Genomic DNA, 19481 nt, shown 5'->3' with positions numbered 1-19481 from the left:
CTATACATATTTATATATATATATAAATAGATATATACATGATACAAAACAAATGGGATCCGCACTGACACAGTCCAGAAGTAGGAGAAAATGTTAAATGTAAAGTAAGTCCGGTGCATCACCTAATGAGACCACCCTTTAAGTCCCAGGGTTTAAACTGTATAACAAAGAATAAGGTAGCACACAAGTTTTAAAGGCTAAACCTTTATTTGGAGCAATGTTTCCGGGCTCCTGCCCCTTTCTCAAGCTAGTTTATAAATAAAATACATATGCCTTTTTTAGGGCCATAATAAAACAGGTGACCAATTACACAACATGGGAGTGTTTTACAGGTACTGACATCATAGCACTTCCTGTGTTAACACCAACACTTACAAAACAAGATATAACCCTTAACATCCCACTGTGGAAATTGGAAACCTAAATAAAAACAAACGCAGCAAATTGCTAACCTTGCCACATAACTGTGGGCAAACCCAAAATAAGACAATAATCTATAAGTATACTATAAGTACACTACTAATCGTCTGTATGATATACTCCAGAAAACATTATATTTAGATTAAAGGAAAAAGATCAAATTCTCTATTTAACCCTTTGGGGTATAGAGTATTGAGAAGCCAAATCCATTTTGCTTCTCTTTTTAGGAGGTCCCTATGTCTGTCCCCCCCTCTTATTTTCTTAGGGGCACTATCAATTACCATGTACCTTAGTTGGTTAGCCTGATGACCCATTTCAGAAAAATGTGCTGGGACCGGGAGATGTTATGTTACATCTTATTATTGCGAATAGTCGACTTATGCTAACAAAAGCGATCTCTTATCTTTTGGGTCGTCTCGCCGACATATAATAAACCACATGGGCATTTGAGCGCATAAACCACATAAGTAGAGTCGCATGTAAAAAAACCATTAATACAGTACTTTTCCCCAGTGAATGGATGGGAGATCACTCCCCCTTTGATAACATTATTACATTGGGCATACCCTAAACATGGGAATGTGCCCTCCTTAGGGGTCCCAAAAAATCGTCGTTGGGTACTGCCAGTAGGCTTGGCTAATGTGGCACGGACTAATTTTCTACCTATTGTATTACCCCTTCGGTAGGAAGCTCTAGGGATTTCCCAAATTTTTTGATCGCTGGGCCAGCCTTCTGTAGGAGTTACCAGTGTTTTTTTTTATGATGTTGTAAACTTTTTTGCTCATGGTATTATATGAGCTAACAAAATTCAATCTGGCCTGCTCAGGGTTACTTTTGGGTATGTTTTGTCTGACTGGGCAATTTTTAGAGAGTTCTCAATTTGATCCAACTCTTGAGCATTATATCCCCTGCTGACAAATTTGTTATTCATGTTTTTGGACCTGTCCTGTCTGATCAGAGGGTCTGATACCATTCTCTCCATTCTTAATAGTTGTGATCTAGGCACACTTTGAAAAACTTGTCGGGGATGGAAACTGTCCCTATGTAGGAGTGTATTCCTGTCAGTTGGCTTCACAAAAAGATCTGTAGCCAATCCGCCATCTTTCTTATAGACCATTGTGTCCAGGAATTCCATTCTCTGTGTATCCGTTTTACTACTGAATTTCAAAAAAGAGACAGCATTTTCAATGCTGAGTCTAAATTCAGTAAGTGTCTCAGGGGAGCCCCGCCATACAATGAAAAAGTCATCTATGTAGCAGAACCAACCCTGACAATATTTGGAGAACAGTGGATTCGTGTATACATGTCTTTCCTCAATGGCGTCCATCACCAAACAGGCATAAGATGGGGCCACATTAGACCCCATCGCTGTGCCTGTTTTTTGCATAAAAAAATTGATTTTCAAAAATGAAAAAATTGTTAGTTAGTACCAAAGTTAACAATTCAATAAGCCATTCCTGTTGTGTCTCATTGTATAACTTACTTCTGGCTAAAGCTTCTCCCACACAGTCAATCCCCACATTGTGGGGAATGACCCTGTAGAGTGAGGTCACATCCCAAGTGGCTAAGATGACATTGTCATCTATTTGTTTGAAATCGTCTAATTTCTCAATGAATTGTATAGTATCCCTAATGTACGATTTGCCCTGTGTGACAAGTGGTGCTAAAATTTTATCCAAAAATTAGGCAGTGGGACTCAATAGGGAGCCTATGCCGGCAACTATGGGCCTGCCCGGTGGATCAATAAGTTGCTTATGTACCTTAGGTACTATGTAAAATGCTGGAATTAAGGGATACATAGGTGTCAAAAACTGATACATTTTTTGAGTCAGTAGAGTATAGTGTAAACCTTTATCCAAAATTGTATACAATTCCCTACGTACACTCTTAATGGGGTTACCATTTCATTTTTCATAAATTTTATAAATCAGATAACTGGCGTAAAATTTCTGCCCTATACTTAACAGTATCCATCACGACCACCGCTCCGCCCTTGTCCGCAGGGCTTGATCGTGATGAATGTATCTTTTTCAAGCTTTTTTAACACATCAAATTCTTGTTTGGTAAGGTTAAGCCTATCTCTCTGAGTAGATTTTCTAAAAACAAGTTATTTATATTCAGTGTCCACAACCTTAATGAATGTCTCCACCGCATCATTATCACCTGAAGGGTTAAATGTTCTTTTAATGGTCAATCCATATGGCCCTGTATCAAAAAACTGAATATGAGTGAGGTTGGAGTTGAATATCTCGACACATATGTATATCTTAAAGGGTGGTTTTCTCAAAACAGATCTCCATATAAAAAATACAGATAGAAATCATTTATTGAAATATGGAAGTTGCCATCCAGACAATATCTTTAAAGCCATTCCAAAAAGTCAATTCACTAGAGTTAAACGCATAGTATCAGATGGTACTAATTGTAAATATAGACTGGAAAAAATGGCTAACAAATTTATCAATAGAGGCTACCCTCCATCATTAATTGCAGAACAATTAAATATAGTCACCAATGATAAAGTGTTAAAGAAAGATATGGATAGGGAAGCTAATCGTTTGATTTTTGTTACTCAATTTAACAGGCTTAGTCAAAAGATAAACAGTATATTAAAAAAGCACTGGCATATCCTGAGGGACTGTAACTCCCAAGTGAGCGAATTCAAGGAGGGCCCAATGGTAGCATATAAGAGTAATCAGAGCATTAAGGATATTCTGGTACATGCCGATATAGGGAGCAACAAACAGAATTTGCAGAGAACTATAGGCCCCAAAAGAAACGGGTGTTATCCATGTCTTAACTGCAGTAACTGCAGTTCGATGATAAAAGGAGAACACTTTCATCACCCAGCAAATGGCAAACAATTTAAAATAAATAAATATCTAACTTGTAGGGCTAGCTATTGTGTTTATGTTATCAAATGCCCATGTGGATTAATTTATGTTGACGAGACCTGTAGAGAGGTAAGGGAGAGGATAACGGAACATAAATCAAACATCAGATGCAAGAATAAAGATGCTCCTGTTTCCTCTCACTTCCTCTCTATGGGTCATAACGTTAGCCAACTTAGATTTCAAATTATAGAGCAAGTGGATAGACCAAGAAGGGGTGGCGATAGGGAACACCTATTAAAAACAAGGGAAATGTTCTGGATATTCAAGGTGGAAACCCATACCCAAAGGGTATAATAATGAATAATGATTTTTATTGGAGCCTGTTCCTTTAAATGTTCCTTTAAATATTTCTGTAGATATTTTTCATGGGCATTTTTTCATTTTTTTTAACTAGTATGAAGTTTTTCAACTATTATGAATTTTCATATACCAGTTTGATTGGATAGTCTTTGTGATGCATTGTATTAGTCTGCTAATAATGTGCAGGATTTCTTCTGTTTTTAAATAATGTATATATGGGTTTTATGTTTTAAATTTTGTATGCAATATTATTTCTTATGTGACCAGATAAAAAAACAGAGTAAAATTGGATGTGTGAATACCTTTGACATCCACAAGATGGCATTGATGCATAATTAGGTGCTCACATAAGAACAGGTGACAGGTGAAGGGTATATAAAACATGAACCTGTATGTTTCAAAGTATACATGACTAAGGGCCTATAGCAGACCTGAAACATTGTAGTTTTTTCTGTGGACCCTATGTGAAATAATAAAGGACTTTTAAAAAAAAATTTGGTGGCTAGAACAACCTTTTGCTTGTTTGGAGTATCAGTGGGATGTGGCAGGTCCTGGGTTCCATGCCCCACAAGCCAAAGGTATTAATGTGCTGTTTTCTAAACTACTTGTGAAGATTGCCTGTATCAAATGCCACACTCTCATTGTTGTCCTCTCCATTTTCAACAAAACAGTCTCTACTGGTGGTATTGAAAAAGGCTTTTAATCTAAGCCCTCTGAAGAAACGAGTCAAGTCTAACATTAGAGCAAAAGTGTCTGCTTGCTCCATAGGACAAAACGTTAGTCCCTTATTTAGTACCTAAATCTCATGTGATGTCAAATTTTGTGAGGATAAGTTGATAACATTTACCTCCGTCGTATTGGTTTTGCTTGCGATCTGGTCCCCACATCTCCTGTGCTTTAGCCAGAAGTAAGTTATACAATGAGACACAACAGGAATGGCTTATTGAATTGTTAACTTTGGTACTAATTAACATTTTTTTCATTTTTGAAAATCAATTTTTTTATGCAAAACACAGGCACAGCGATGGGGTCCAATGTGGCCCCATCTTATGCCTGTTTGGTAATGGACGCCATTGAGGAAAGACATGTATACACAAATCCACTGTTCTCCAAATATTGTCAGGGTTGGTTCCGCTACATAGATGACTTTTTCATCGTGTGGCGGGGCTCCCCTGAGACACTTACTGAATTTAGAGTCAGCATTGAAAATGCTGTCTTTTTTTTTTTTTTAATTCAGTAGTAAAATGGATACGCAGAGGGTGGACTTCCTGGACACAATGGTCTATAAGAAAGATGGTGGATTGTCTACAGATCTTTTTGTGAAGCCAACTGACAGGAATACACTCCTACATAGGGACAGTTTCCATCCCCGACAAGTTTTTCAAAGTGTGCCTAGATCACAACTATTAAGAATAGAGAAAATGGTAACAGACCCTCTGATCAGACAGGACAGGACCAAAAAGATGAAGAACAAATTTGTCAGCAGAGGCTATAATGCTCAAGAGTTGGATCAAATTGAAAACTCTCTAAAAAATTGCCTAGTCAGACAAAACATACCCAAAAGTAACCCTGAGCAGACCAGATTGAATTTTGTTAGCTCATATAATACCATGAGCAAAAATGTTTACAAAATAATAAAAAAAACACTGGTACCTCCTACAGGAGGCTTGCCCAGAGATCAAAGAATTTAGGGAAAACCCTAGAGCTTCCTACCGAAGGGGTAATACAATAGGTAGAAAATTAGTCCGTGCCACATTAGCCAAGCCTACTGGCAGTACCCAACGACAATTTTTTGGGACCCCTAAGGAGGGCACATTCCCATGTTTAGGTTGTGCCCAATGTAATAATGGGGGAGTGATCTCCCATCCATTCGCTGGGGAAAAATATTGTATTAAAGGGTTTTTTACATACGACTCTACTTATGTGGTTTATGCGCTCAAATGCCAATGTGGTTTATTATATGTCGGCGAGACGACACAAAAGATAAGAGATCGCATTTGTCAGCATAAGTCGACTATTCGCAATAATAAGATGTTACATCTCCCGGTCCCAGCACATTTTTCTGAAATGGGTCATAAGGCTAACCAACAAAATGGATTTGGCTTCTTAATACTCTATACCCCAAAGGGTTAAATAGAGAATTTAATCTTTTACCTTTAATCTAAATATGTTTCCTGGAGTATATCATACAGACGATTAGTAGTGTACTTATAGTATACTTATAGCCCATTGTCTTATTTTTGGGTTTGCCCACAGTTACGTGGCAAGGTTATCAACTTGCTGCATTTGTTTTTATTTAGGTTTCCAATTTCCACAGGGGGATGTTAAAGGTTATATCTTGTTTTTGTAAGTGTTGGTGTTAACACAGGAAGTGCTATGATGTCAGTAACTGTAAAACACTCCCATGTTGTGTAATTGGTCACCTGTTTTATTATGGCCCTATAAAAGGTATTTTATTTATAAACTAGCTTGAGAAAGGGGCAGGAGCCCTGAAACGTTGTGCGCAACCGCACGAAACATGTCTGCATGAGGTCCTGATCGTCAGACATTGTGAATGTTTTTAACCTCAGTGCTTTATACAGCCTTGGAAGCTGTTATGTTTTTACTCCGTGTGAAGATTTGAATAAAGTGACAAGTTGTTTTACTTTACAAGGAGTCTTTGTCGCTTTTTTACGCTCTGCAACCTTTGGATTTATATATATATATATATATATATATAAATATATTTATATAATTATAGATAGGTATAGACATATACATATAAGGAATATCTATTTAAAACTTAAAAGGGACAGTCAACACCAGAATTTTTGTTGTTTAAAAAGAAAGATAATCCCTTTATTATCCATTCCCGAGTTTTGCATAACCAACACAGTAATAATTATACATGTTTTATCTCTGTAATTACCTTGTATATAAGCTTCTGCTGACTGCCCCCTTATTTCAGTTCTTTTGACAGACTTACATTTTAGCCAATCAGTGCTCACTCCTAGGTCACTTCACGTGCATGAACTTAAAGTTATCTATATGAAACACATGAACTAAAGCCCTCTAGTGGTCAAAATGCATTCAGATTAGAGGCAGTCTTCAAGGACCTAAGAAATTAGCATATGACCCCCCTAGGTTTAGCTTTTAACTAAGAATACCAAGAGAACAAAGCAAAATTGATGATAAAAGTAAGTTTGGAAGTTGCTTAAAATTACATGCCCTATTTAAATCATAAAAGTTATTTTTTTACTTGACTGTCCCTTTAAGAACAGTTTCCCCTATGTGAAGTGAAGAACATTGGAATTGGTACAGTAAATACATAGTTAAACACATAAATTAGATTTTTCATGTTTTCAGCTTCTTGACTGCAAAGGGCTCCAATGCACTTATATATAAATATATATATATATATATATAAAACCATCACTTACAAGTGTCTGGTTATTGCTACCACGAACTCGCAGTAGCAATTAGCGCTGCGAAAATTAACCAGATATCAGGGGCCCGATCCGATATGCAGCGTCACCTGCAAAAGCCGGCGATGCCAAATTTTGCGCTGGTTTGGTATCCTATATACGGCATAACATAGAAGTTATGCTCGTATATTTCTGCCTTCGCCTGTAGTTTTTCCCCCCTTAGACGGACATAGAAAACCCGTGCAGTTTGGTATACAATATCCAGTGCAAGGCCTTACGTGGCGTAAATGGAGAAAACTTACTCCATTTTCACCTCGCCATAAAATGCACCCGTAGCAGGCCTTGCGCTGAGTATGGGAGCACCGTAACTCCCTAAAATGCCCCCCAAAAAAACCCTAACACCTAACGCATGCGCAATGTCTATCTACCTGTCAACCGCAATCCCCCACCGCAATACCTAATAAAGTGTTTAACCCCTAAACCGCCGCTCCCGGACCCCGCCGCCACCTACATTAAATATATTAACCCCTAATCTGACCCCTACACCGCCGCCACCTACATTAAATATATTAACCCCTAATCTGATCCCCCTACACCGCCGCCACCTACATTAAATATATTAACCCCTAATCTGATCCCCCTACACGGCCGCCAGCTACATTAAATATATTACCCCCAAACCTAAGTCTAACCCTAACACCCCATAACTTAATTATTATTTAAATAAATCTAAATAATATTAATATTATTAACGAAAGTATTCCTATTTAAAACTAAATACTTACCTATATAATAAACCCTAAGATAGCTACAATATAATTAATAATTACATTGTAGCTATTTTAGGATTTATATTTATTTTACAGATATATTTGTATTTATTTTAACTAGGTACAATAGCTATTAAATAGTTAATAACTATTTAATAGCTACCTAGTTAAAATAATTACAAAATTACCTGTAAAATAAATCCTAACCTAAGTTACAAATACACCTAACACTACACTATCAATAAATTAATTACATTAATTAACTACAATTATCTAATATAAAATACAATTAAATAAACTAAACTATATTACAAAAAACAAACAAACAAACACTAAATTAAATATATTACCCCCAAACCTAAGTCTAACCCTAACACCCCATAACTTAATTATTATTTAAATAAATCTAAATAATATTAATATTATTAACTAAAGTATTCCTATTTAAAACTAAATACTTACCTATAAAATAAACCCTAAGATAGCTACAATATAATTAATAATTACATTGTAGCTATTTTAGGATTTATATTTATTTTACAGGTATATTTGTATTTATTTTAACTAGGTACAATAGCTATTAAATAGTTAATAACTATTTAATAGCTACCTAGTTAAAATAATTACAAAATTACCTGTAAAATAAATCCTAACCTAAGTTACAAATACACCTAACACTACACTATCAATAAATTAATTAAATTAATTAATTAACTACAATTATCTAATATAAAATACAATTAATTAAACTAAACTATATTACAAAAAAAACCCCACTAAATTACAAAAAATAAAAAAAATTACAAGAATTTTAATCTAATTACACCTAATCTAAGCCCCCTAATAAAATAAAAACGCCCCCCAAAATAATAAAATTTCCCTACCCTAAACTAAATTACAAAGTAACCAGCTCTTTTACCAGCCCTTAAAAGGGCTTTTTGCGGGGCATTGCCCCAAAATAATCAGCTCTTTTACCTGTAAAAAAAAAGCAATACAATACCCCCCCCCAACATTACAACCCACCACCCACACACCCCTACTCTAAAACCCCCCCGATCCCCCCTTAAATAAACCTAACACTACCCCATTGAAGATCACCCTACCTTGAGCCGTCTTCACCCAGCCGGGCCGAACTCTTCATCCGATGCGGGCACAAGTGTTCCTCCAGCCAGGCAGAAGTCTTCATCCGATCGGGGCAGAAGAGGTCCTCCATCCAGCAGAAGTCTTCATCCAAGCGGCATCTTCTATCTTCATCCTTGCAGCGATGAGCGGCTCCATCATGAAGACCTCCGGCGCGGAACATCCTCCTCGGCCGACGACTACCCGACGAATGGCTGGTCCTTTAAATGACGTCATCCAAGATGACGTCCCTTGAATTCCGATTGGTTGATAGGATTCTATCAGCCAATCGGAATTAAGGTAGGAAAAATCCGATTGGTTGATTCAATCAGCCAATCGGATTTAAGTTCAATCCAATTGGCTGATTGAATCAACCAATCGGATTGAACTTTAATCCGATTGGCTGATTCAATCAACCAATCGGATTAAAGTTCAATCCAATTGGCTGATTGAATCAACCAATCGGATTGAACTTCAATCCGATTGGCTGATTCAATCAACCAATCGAATTTTTCTTACCTTAATTCCGATTGGCTGATAAAATCCTATCAGCCAATCGGAATTCGAGGGACGCCATCTTGGATGACGTCATTTAAAGGACCAGCCATTCGTCGTGTTGTTATCGGCCGAGGAGGATGTTCCGCTCCGGAGGTCTTCATGATGGAGCCGCTCATCGCCACAAGGATGAAGATAGAAAATGCCACTTGGATGAAGACTTCTGCTGGATGGAGGACCTCTTCTGCCCCGATCGGATGAAGACTTCTGCCCGGCTGGAGGACCACTTGTGCCCTCATCGGATGAAGAATTCGGCCCGGCTTGGTGAAGACGGCTCAAGGTAGGGTGATCTTCAATGGGGTAGAGTTAGGTTTATTTAAGGGGGGATCGGCAGGGTTTTAGAGTAGGGGTGTGTGGGTAGTGGGTTGTAATGTTGGGGGGGTATTGTATTGCTTTTTTTTTACAGGTAAAAGAGCTGATTACTTTGGGGCAATGCCCCGCAAAAAGCCCTTTTAAGGGCTGGTAAAAGAGCTGGTTACTTTGTAATTTAGTTTAAGGTAGGGAAATTTTATTATTTTGGGGGGCTTTTTTATTTTATTAGGGGGCTTAGATTAGGTGTAATTAGATTAAAATTCTTGTAATATTTTTTTTATTTTTTGTAATTTAGTGTTTGTTTGTTTTTTGTAATATAAAGTTTTCCTATTTAAAACTAAATACTTACCTATAAAATAAACCCTAAGATAGCTACAATATAATTAATAATTACATTGTAGCTATTTTAGGATTTATATTTATTTTACAGGTAATTTTGTAATTATTTTAACTAGGTAGCTATTAAATAGTTATTAACTATTTAATAGCTATTGTACCTAGTTAAAATAAATACAAATATACCTGTAAAATAAATATAAATCCTAAAATAGCTACAATGTAATTATTAATTATATTGTAGCTATCTTAGGGTTTATTTTATAGGTAAGTATTTAGTTTTAAATAGGAAAACTTTAGTTAATAATATTAATATTATTTAGATTTATTTAAATAATAATTAAGTTATGGGGTGTTAGGGTTAGACTTAGGTTTGGGGGTAATATATTTAATGTAGCTGGTGGCGGTGTAGGGGGATCAGATTAGGGGTTAATATATTTAATGTAGGTGGTGGTGGTGTAGGGGGATCAGATTAGAGGCTAATATATTTAATGTAGGTGGCGGCGGTGTAGGGGGGTCAGATTAGGGGTTAATATATTTAATGTAGGTGGCGGCGGGGTCCGGGAGCGGCAGTTTAGGGGTTAAACACTTTATTTAGTGGCAGCGGGGTCCGGGAGTGGTGGTTTAGGGGTTAATACGTTTATTATTAGGAGTGAGAGGGGGGATTGCGGATATAGGGGTATACGTGTCGGGATGATGTTAGGGAGGCGTGTTAGACAGTTACGGGAGATTTGATAAGTTAGTTATTTTTTTTTAGGCGCCGGCAGTTTCTAAAGTGCCGTAAGTAACTGGCGACTCCAGAAATTTGTAGTTACGCTTATTTCTGGACATCGCTGGTTTATCAGACTTACGGCACTTTAGAAACTGCCGGCGCCATATATGTAATACCCCGATGTGCGAGGTGAAACTATGGGTGCCGCGGGCTCCCTCGCTTGCGCCGAAAGTACGCCGTATATCGGATCGCGCCCCAGATCTCTGGTTAATTTTCTAAATGTGCCCCAATTATTTTTCTTTTTCTTTTTACAAAAGCAACAGTTAAAAAAAAGCAACTGTGGGGCATTAGAAAAAAAAACTGCACTAAAAAGTGTCTTTACATTGGAGTCAATGGGAGCTGTGTGTTCCCTTTCAATATATATGTATGTATATGCTATGGGGCCTATTTATGAAAGGCCTGTCGGACATGATCTGATATTGCGGATAATGTCTGACAGACCTTTCTGAATGTGGAGAGCGATACGCTCTTCGCATTGCACCAGCAGCTCTTGTGAACTGCTGGTGCAACGCCGCCCCCTGCAGATTCACGGCCAATCGGCGGCCAGCAGGGGGGTGTCAATCAACCCAATCGTATTCGATCAGGTTGAATTGCAGCAATGTCTGTCCGCCTCCTCAGAGCTGGCTCGCCAGAAACACAGGGCATCAAGCTTCATACGAAGCTTAATAGATATGTTAATATATGTATATACAGACATTAACACATTAATATATATGTTTATAGTCATATACATACAAATTTATAATTTGGTGCCATCGCTGCGCAACTTGAAGCCTATGGATGCGTGATTTTTTTGAGCACAATGCTTCCCAGCAATGCAAACATTAGCTTGTATTCGCATTGCTCTCAACTTGTAATACCAGCGCACATTAGCGTGTGTTGGTATTACTCAGTGAAGCGCAAATATCGCTTTCACAAAAGCAATATTTAGCGCTTCACTTGTAATCTGGTCCTATATTTAGACATGTTTATGCTTATGTTAAAGCCCTTTGCAGCCTTTTTCACCCAAAACCTCAAACCTTTAAGCCCTTAAATTTTGTATGCAATTTTGTAGTGATATTTTGAGTGTAAATGTACTTTTAAATTTATGTTTGATGTGTTTTGTGCAACTTTTATGTTGAGCGTAACAGTTGATTGACGCACGTTAAATGCAATAGCGATCAATCAAACGTGTTTACCCCTTTTAGCTAACGCACAACAGTTAGTGGGTGACTCGTAATCTAACCCTTAAATGGATATGAAACCCCTATTTTTTTCTTTCATGATTCAGATAGAGATTTTGAAAATCTGATTTGCATATCTTACCCAGAATCCTCTTGTGCATTGGTAACAATGTATATGGAGTTTTACTGGGGAAAAGCAAGCGGGGATACTTTCCTAGATGTGCCAATTTCCTATGCAAACATTTTTTATATTGATTTACTTTTGAGGCATGGAGGATTTTAATCTCAAACTTTTATCTCCACCATAATTTTAATGAATTATGATTCAGATAGAGCAGCAATTTTAAGCAACTTTTTAATTTACTCCTATTATCAAATTTTCTTCGTTCTCTTGGTATCTTTATTTGAAAAGCAGGAATGTAAGCAAAGGAGACGGACGTTTTTTGGTTCAGGACCTGGGTAGCATTTGCTAATTATAGCCACCAATCAGCAAGCACTACCCAGGGTGTTGAACCAAAAAAAAAAGCTTACATTCCTGCTTTCCAAATAAAGATACCAGGAGAACAAAGAAAATGTAATAGGAGTAAATTAAAAAGTTGATTAAAATTGCTGCTCTATCTAAATCATGAAAGAAAAAATGTGGGTTTAATATCGGTTTAACACGAAATGCTAGGGCAATGATGCCCCTTGCTCACTGGCTACCAATCCGGCTTTCAATCATCCCAATCGTTTTGGATTGTGGTGATTTAAATCTGCCACCTTTTAGCTCTTACGGCCGCTGCTTCTGAAACGATGGGCCTCCGAAGCAGCAACCGCTGCTTGATAAATACAAATATAAGTTAGCTCCTGCAGTGATCGAGCAGTGTTGCATGTTATAGAGTGAAAGTTCTGAATCCCAAATGATACACTCCAAGCTCTATAGGGGCTGTGAAAATTATTATTACAGACAATTCATACAACATTAATGAAAGTATGTTGCAAAGAAATGTTTCAAACGACTCATAATTATTATTTTTTACAGGGAATTGTATATTGATTTTAATGTATATTAAGGCATGCAATTAATATTACCTAATTTATTAAATCAATAGCTCCCATTACACGTTTTTAAACTGTATTGGTTACACATTTTATGATGTTAACGTTTATAATTTTAAAACAATAAGTTCTCAGTGTTCTTCACTCTTGGCTACTTTGTAAAAATAGAATAGTTATGACTATGAGGAATGAATCCATGTTACTGGTCTCCTTTGTTGTAGCCAATAAGGGAGAGATGTAAGAGAGCTTTTAATCTGAGATAACCAATCATGGTTTAGGCCAGTACATTTCACCATACTAAAGTACCATTGAAACTCTGTGGAGTAAGTGGAACAAGCACCCTTTAAAGGTTATTTTAAAGAAAAACTGCAAAATAATTAATGAACATATATTAATTTATTGTTTTCTTTAAATAGTTACATACTGAGTTTCATGCTCCTTTAGGAACTATTTAATATTCATTATGTGCCCAGCCTTCATTACCATATGAGACTTATTTTTACTAAACTTTGGTAAAATTGTGACTATGAGGCCTATTTATCAAGGGCCCGATCCGATATGCAGCGTTGCCTGCAGAAGCCAGCGACGCCAAATTTTGCGCGGGTTTGGTATCACATATACGGTGTAACCTAGAAGTTACACTCGTATATTTCACCCTTCGCCCGTAGTTTTTTGCCCCATAGACTGATATACCAAACCCGTGCAGTTTGGTATCCAATATACAGCGTAAGGACTTACGTGGCGAAAATGGAGAAATCTTACTCCATTTTCACCTCGCCACAAAATGCAGGCGTAGTAAGCCTTATGCTGAGAATTGGAGCCCCGTAACTCCCTAAACTGCCTGCAAAATAAAACCTAACACCTAACGCATGCGCAATGTCTATCTACCTGTCAACCGCAATCCCCCACCGCAATACCTAATAAAGTGTTTAACCCCTAAACCGCCGCTCCCGGACCCCGCCGCCACCTATATTATATGTATTACCCCCTAATCTGACCCCCCCTACACCGCCGCCACCTATCTTACATGTATTAACCCTTAATCTGATCCCCCTACACCGCCGCCACCTATCTTACATGTATTAACCCCTAATCTGATCCCCCTACACCGCCGTCACCTATCTTACATTTATTAACCCCTAATCTGAGCCCCCTACACCGCCGCCACCTATCTTACATTTATTAACCCCTAATCTGATCCCCCTTCACCGCCGCCACCTATCTTACATTTATTAACCCCTAATCTGATCCCCCTACACCACCGCCACCTATCTTACATTTATTAACCCCTAATCTGAGCCCCCTACACTGCCACCACCTATCTTACATTTATTAACCCCTAATCTGAGCCCCCTACACCGCCGCCACCTATATTAAATATATTACCCCCTAAACCTAAGTCTAACCCTAACACCCCCTAACTTAATTATTTAAATAAATCTAAATAATATTAATATTAATAACTAAATAATTCCTATTTAAAACTAAATACTTACCTATAAAATAAACCCTAAGATAGCTACAATATAATTAATAATTACATTATAGCTATTTTAGGGTTTATATTTATTTTACAGGTAACTTTGTATTTATTTTAACTAGGTACAGTAGCTATTAAATAGTTAATAACTATTTAATAACTACCTAGTTAAAATAATTACAAAATTACCTGTAAAATAAATCCTAACCTAAGTTACCATTACACCTAACACTACACTATCAATAAATTAATTAAATAAACTACAATTATCTAAACTAAAATACAATTAAATAAACTAAACTATATTACAAAAAAAACAAACACTAAATTACAAAAAATAAAAAAAGATTACAAGAATTTTAAGCTAATTACTCTTAATCTAAGCCCCCTAATAAAATAAAAAAGCCCCCCAAAATAATAATAAATTTCCCTACCCTAAACTAAATTACAAAAGTAATCAGCTCTATTACCAGCCCTTAAAAGGGCCTTTTGCGGGGCATTGCCCAAAAGTAATCAGCTATTTTACCTGTAAAAAAAAAAGAACAAACCCCCCCCATTACAACCCACCACCCACACACCCCTACTCTAAAACCCACCCGATCCCCCCTTAAAAAAACCTAAGTCTAACCCCCAAGTGGTCCTTACCTGTCCTGAAGACCGGCGGAGAAGGCCCTGTTCCAGGCGGTGAAGTCTTCTTCCAAGCGGTGACCTCTTCTTCTTCCAGGAACCAGCTGGCGTGGAGCAGAGGAGTTTAAGATCGATGACCGCGGAGCTGAAGACCGTCCACTCTGGAACTGAAGACCGGTGATGCTGGAACTGAAGATCGGCGACGCTGGAACTGAAGACCGCGGAGCCATGGAGCGTGGAGGATCCTCTTCATACGATCTCGCCGTACACTGAATAGGAATTCCAGGTACGCAATTAAAAATGGCGTCCCTTGAATTCCTATTGGCTCATTTGAGCCTTCAAATTCAAATCAGCCAATCAGATGAGAGCTACTGTAATTCTATTGGCTGATTTGAATAGCCAATAGAATAAGAGCTACTGACATTCTATTGGCTATTCAAATCAACCAATAGAATTACAGTAGCTCTCATCCAATTGGCTGATTGGCCACCAGCAGGGGGGTGTCAATCAACCCGATTGTACTCGATTGGGTTGAATTGTGGCGATCTCTGTCCTCGTCATCAGAGCAGGCGGACAGGGTTATGGAGCCTCGCCAGAAACACTGGCCTTCAAGCTCCATTCAGAGCTTGATAAATGGGCCTCATTGTGTGTTCTAAAAGATAAAAATGTGACATCATGCCTTGCTAAATCCCCACTGATTGTAAGTGCAATGCAAAAAATAATTAAATAAGAAAGGCGGTTGCCTCATTTTTATGATCCATGCAATATGGAAGTGGGTACATATTTACTATTTTTTATGTGACTAGGTGACTGATCAAATGTGTCTTTTATGCTCATATAGATGTGACAATACTTACAGAAGGTAGTGACTGAGAGTACATGATGGATTCTTGAGTAAGTTGGTTCTTATCAAGTACAAAAGAACAGCCATCTTCATAAAGGCCTGTGTTGGGGTCAACGCTGCACGTCCTTGTTGTGCAAAAACCTCCATTACATTGCTGAATTATATTTTCTCCTCTAATATTAGGAGAGCACCTGGAACAAAACAAATAAGAATGTTCTAAAGGTATTTAAACATGGTTAAGAGATACAGTGATGAGGTACAGAGTAATCAGCCTAGATTCACTGTTTTTTGGAAATGAAATCCACATTTTTTCCCCATGATTCAGATAGAGCATGTGATTTTAAACAACTTTTCATACGTATGTTGTACTTATATATGTAAAGTAAAGAAAGAAAAATAAAAAATAAAGTAAGGACCTGTTGCAGCACCTTCAACATGTTAGGTAATATAAAATTGGGAAAGGAAAAAAAAGAAACATGATAAGATGCTTATGACCGGTAGCAGGGGATCAAGACTATCAAAATATACATATATGTATACATACACACATATACTGTATATAGAGTAAGTATATATGAAACCAAGAAATATAAGCTAATGTACACTCCACCGAACCCGGTGCTGCCCAGGGCCCTTGGGCCAACACCAGACCCCAGCGAAGACAAAAAATAAATAAATAAATAAAAGGCTCATTAGTTTGAGTTTTAAAACCCCTTACTATAGTTGTATTGCAACTGAATATGATAATGCCTACTCACACCGAGTCTTCCCAATACTACCAAAATAATGACATAATTTCCATCATTACTGCAACAGACCGTGAAATAAACATAAAGGCAGTGTTTTCGAGGGAAACAGCGGTTTAGTCTCTGGTGTCTAACAAATGCACTCAGAGAACTGTAAATATAGGGGGGGGGGGATAACATAATATGTACAATAACTATATGAAGGAAGAGCTATGAGTATTTAATAAAATCATAAGCATATTAATTGTATACAGCCTTACGTTCAACCTCACATTATACATAACATTTAACCTGACTAATAAATAAGTGAGATAGTAAAAGGAACACTACCACCCTGAAGCCGGGCGCTATATTTATATCCGTATCCAGATACCACTGCAAATGTTATATCATGTGAAAGTTGGAGGCTTACTTATCATAAGACAAAGATAGGTCTAGTTAAATAAAGAGTTCAACATTTAGCAATAGATATTAATAGGCTCTACAAGGGAACATCAAAAGGTATCTGTATATTAATAACCAATCAGCAGTGCTAAATACATCTAAACACATACAGAACTACACATGTGGGAACGCTAGGGTCAAAAGGAGATCACTAGATATAAACCATATTAAACATTTACTAAATATGCCCACTTGAACTAATGGCTATATGGCAGCTATGAGCTTAATTATCTTAACAAGATGATCTCCAATACACAATACACATAGCAGTAATATGTTTCATTATAAACTTTACACAATATATGTGTAGATGTTGTAGTAGTACCCATAGTAGAAGATATACATAGATAGATATTATGCTAAATCCCAATTATCACAAAACAGTCAAAACAGTGAAGAACGGTACCCATAGAAGCCTAAACATTCCATGTTAGAAGAAAGTTCCCAAGTATGACTATGATAATGTCTTGCATTTGAACCTTTTATAAGAGGGTAGAATTATACATCTCTGTAAGCTGGTGTCTGGAATAGAGTTTTGGAAAAGAATGTAGACTCCAATGTATTAGTTAGTTAAGGAGAGTCTAATGTTGTTCTTCAGCTATTGAAAGTACTAGCCTGCTCCAAAGTATGTCAGGTACAAAGTGTAGCACAATGGTCAGTTCCTCAGGATATTCACTAATGATACACCTCCAGAATCTCATGTCAAAGCTAAGGGGTGTGCATAGATATAGCAAGAGTGCCACCTTCAGGGTCCTACATGTATAGAAGGCATTTTGCGTAGCATAGGTGGATTCACTGGATAGTAGGCTCCCCTATGTTTAATCTCCAAAGAAGGACAGCTGCTATCATGGAGGGGAAACTCTTTGCCATAGTTGATAGGCTGTCCCTATCTTGTAGTGTGGTCTTAAAGGGGCTGGAGCATATATATGTATAAAAAATCTTAACAGAGTTCTTGAGAGATTGCTCTAAGTCTTCAGTTTGAGGTGTCCATACTCTGTACAGGCCATCATGAAAAGTGTGAGCCACCTCTTTAATACACATTAGAACATGTATTACAAGTTGAAAGTAAATGTGATCGCAATTGTCTCAAAACAAAAAAGTCTCACAAAACACATAGGGCCTATCTATCAAGCTCCGTACGGAGCTTGAGGGTCTGTGTTTCTGGCGAGCCTGTAGGCTCGCCAGAAACACCAGTTATGAAGCAGCGGTCTAAAGACCGCTGCTCCATAACCCTGTCTGCCTGCTCTGATGAGGCGGACAGGAATCGCCGGAATTCAACCCGATCGAGTACGATCGGGTTGATTGACACCCCTGATGGCGGCCGATTGGCCGCGAATCTGTAGGGGGTGGTGTTGCACCAGCAGCTCACAAGAGCTGCTGGTGCAATGCTGAATACGGAGAGCATATTGCTCTCCGCATTCAGCGATGTCTGTCGGACCTAATCCGCACTGTCGGATCAGGTCTGACAGACAAATGGTAAATAGGTCTCATAGAAATTGCATTACAAAGTACAGTTACACTCATAATAACACCATTTAATAAAAATGATTAGAAAATAAATATTGCACAAACAAGTTATAAGGGCTCAAAGATATGAGGTCTCAGGTGTTATAAAAAAAGACAGGCAAAGGGCTTTCACACAGAGATACATACATATACATATCTAAATATGTATATATATATATATATATGTGTGTGTGTGTACATATGTATTTATGTATTTATATGTGTATATATGTATCACATATAAACGCATAAATACATATGTACACATACAGTACTGTGCTAAAGTCTTAGGCCACCATTAGATTTGTTGTTTTAGCAAAGTTTTAATGACCATCCATATCTATTTTTTGGTCTCTTCATTAAGATACAAACAGAAAATACAAGAAATATGTACACAATATATATATATAAAAAATCAGAACAAAATGGCTTCTTCAGGCAAAAGTCAGTATTTACTGTGACCTCCCTTGGCACTAAGCAAATCTTGAACTCTTTTAAGGAGACTGTCCTGAAGTTTTCTGAAGTAATCTTCTGGTATATTATATCAGTCTTCTTTCAGCACAGTTCTTTAGTTTTAGGTTGTCTTTTATTTATTTTTCTGTCCAAGTGAACCCATATTGCCTCTATAATATTCAGATCTGGACTCTGTGGAGGCCAGTCCATGACTGTCAGTGTTTTATCAGCTGGTTTTCTCTCCAAATATGATTTCACTGCATTAGCAGTGTGCTTGGGATCATTATCAAGCTGAAAA

At 37.4% G+C, this 19481-nt stretch overlaps 1 pseudogene; it reads right to left on the bottom strand.

Annotated features, from left to right (window-relative positions):
* LOC128640674 (calcium-activated chloride channel regulator 1-like) overlaps positions 1-19481 on the bottom strand; it is a 125832-nt pseudogene that overhangs the window by 66648 nt on the left and 39703 nt on the right.

This window comes from Bombina bombina, chromosome 10, assembly GCF_027579735.1.
Source record: "Bombina bombina isolate aBomBom1 chromosome 10, aBomBom1.pri, whole genome shotgun sequence".
Taxonomy (NCBI): Eukaryota; Metazoa; Chordata; class Amphibia; order Anura; family Bombinatoridae; genus Bombina; species Bombina bombina.
This window is presented reverse-complemented; position numbering and strand designations above follow the sequence as displayed.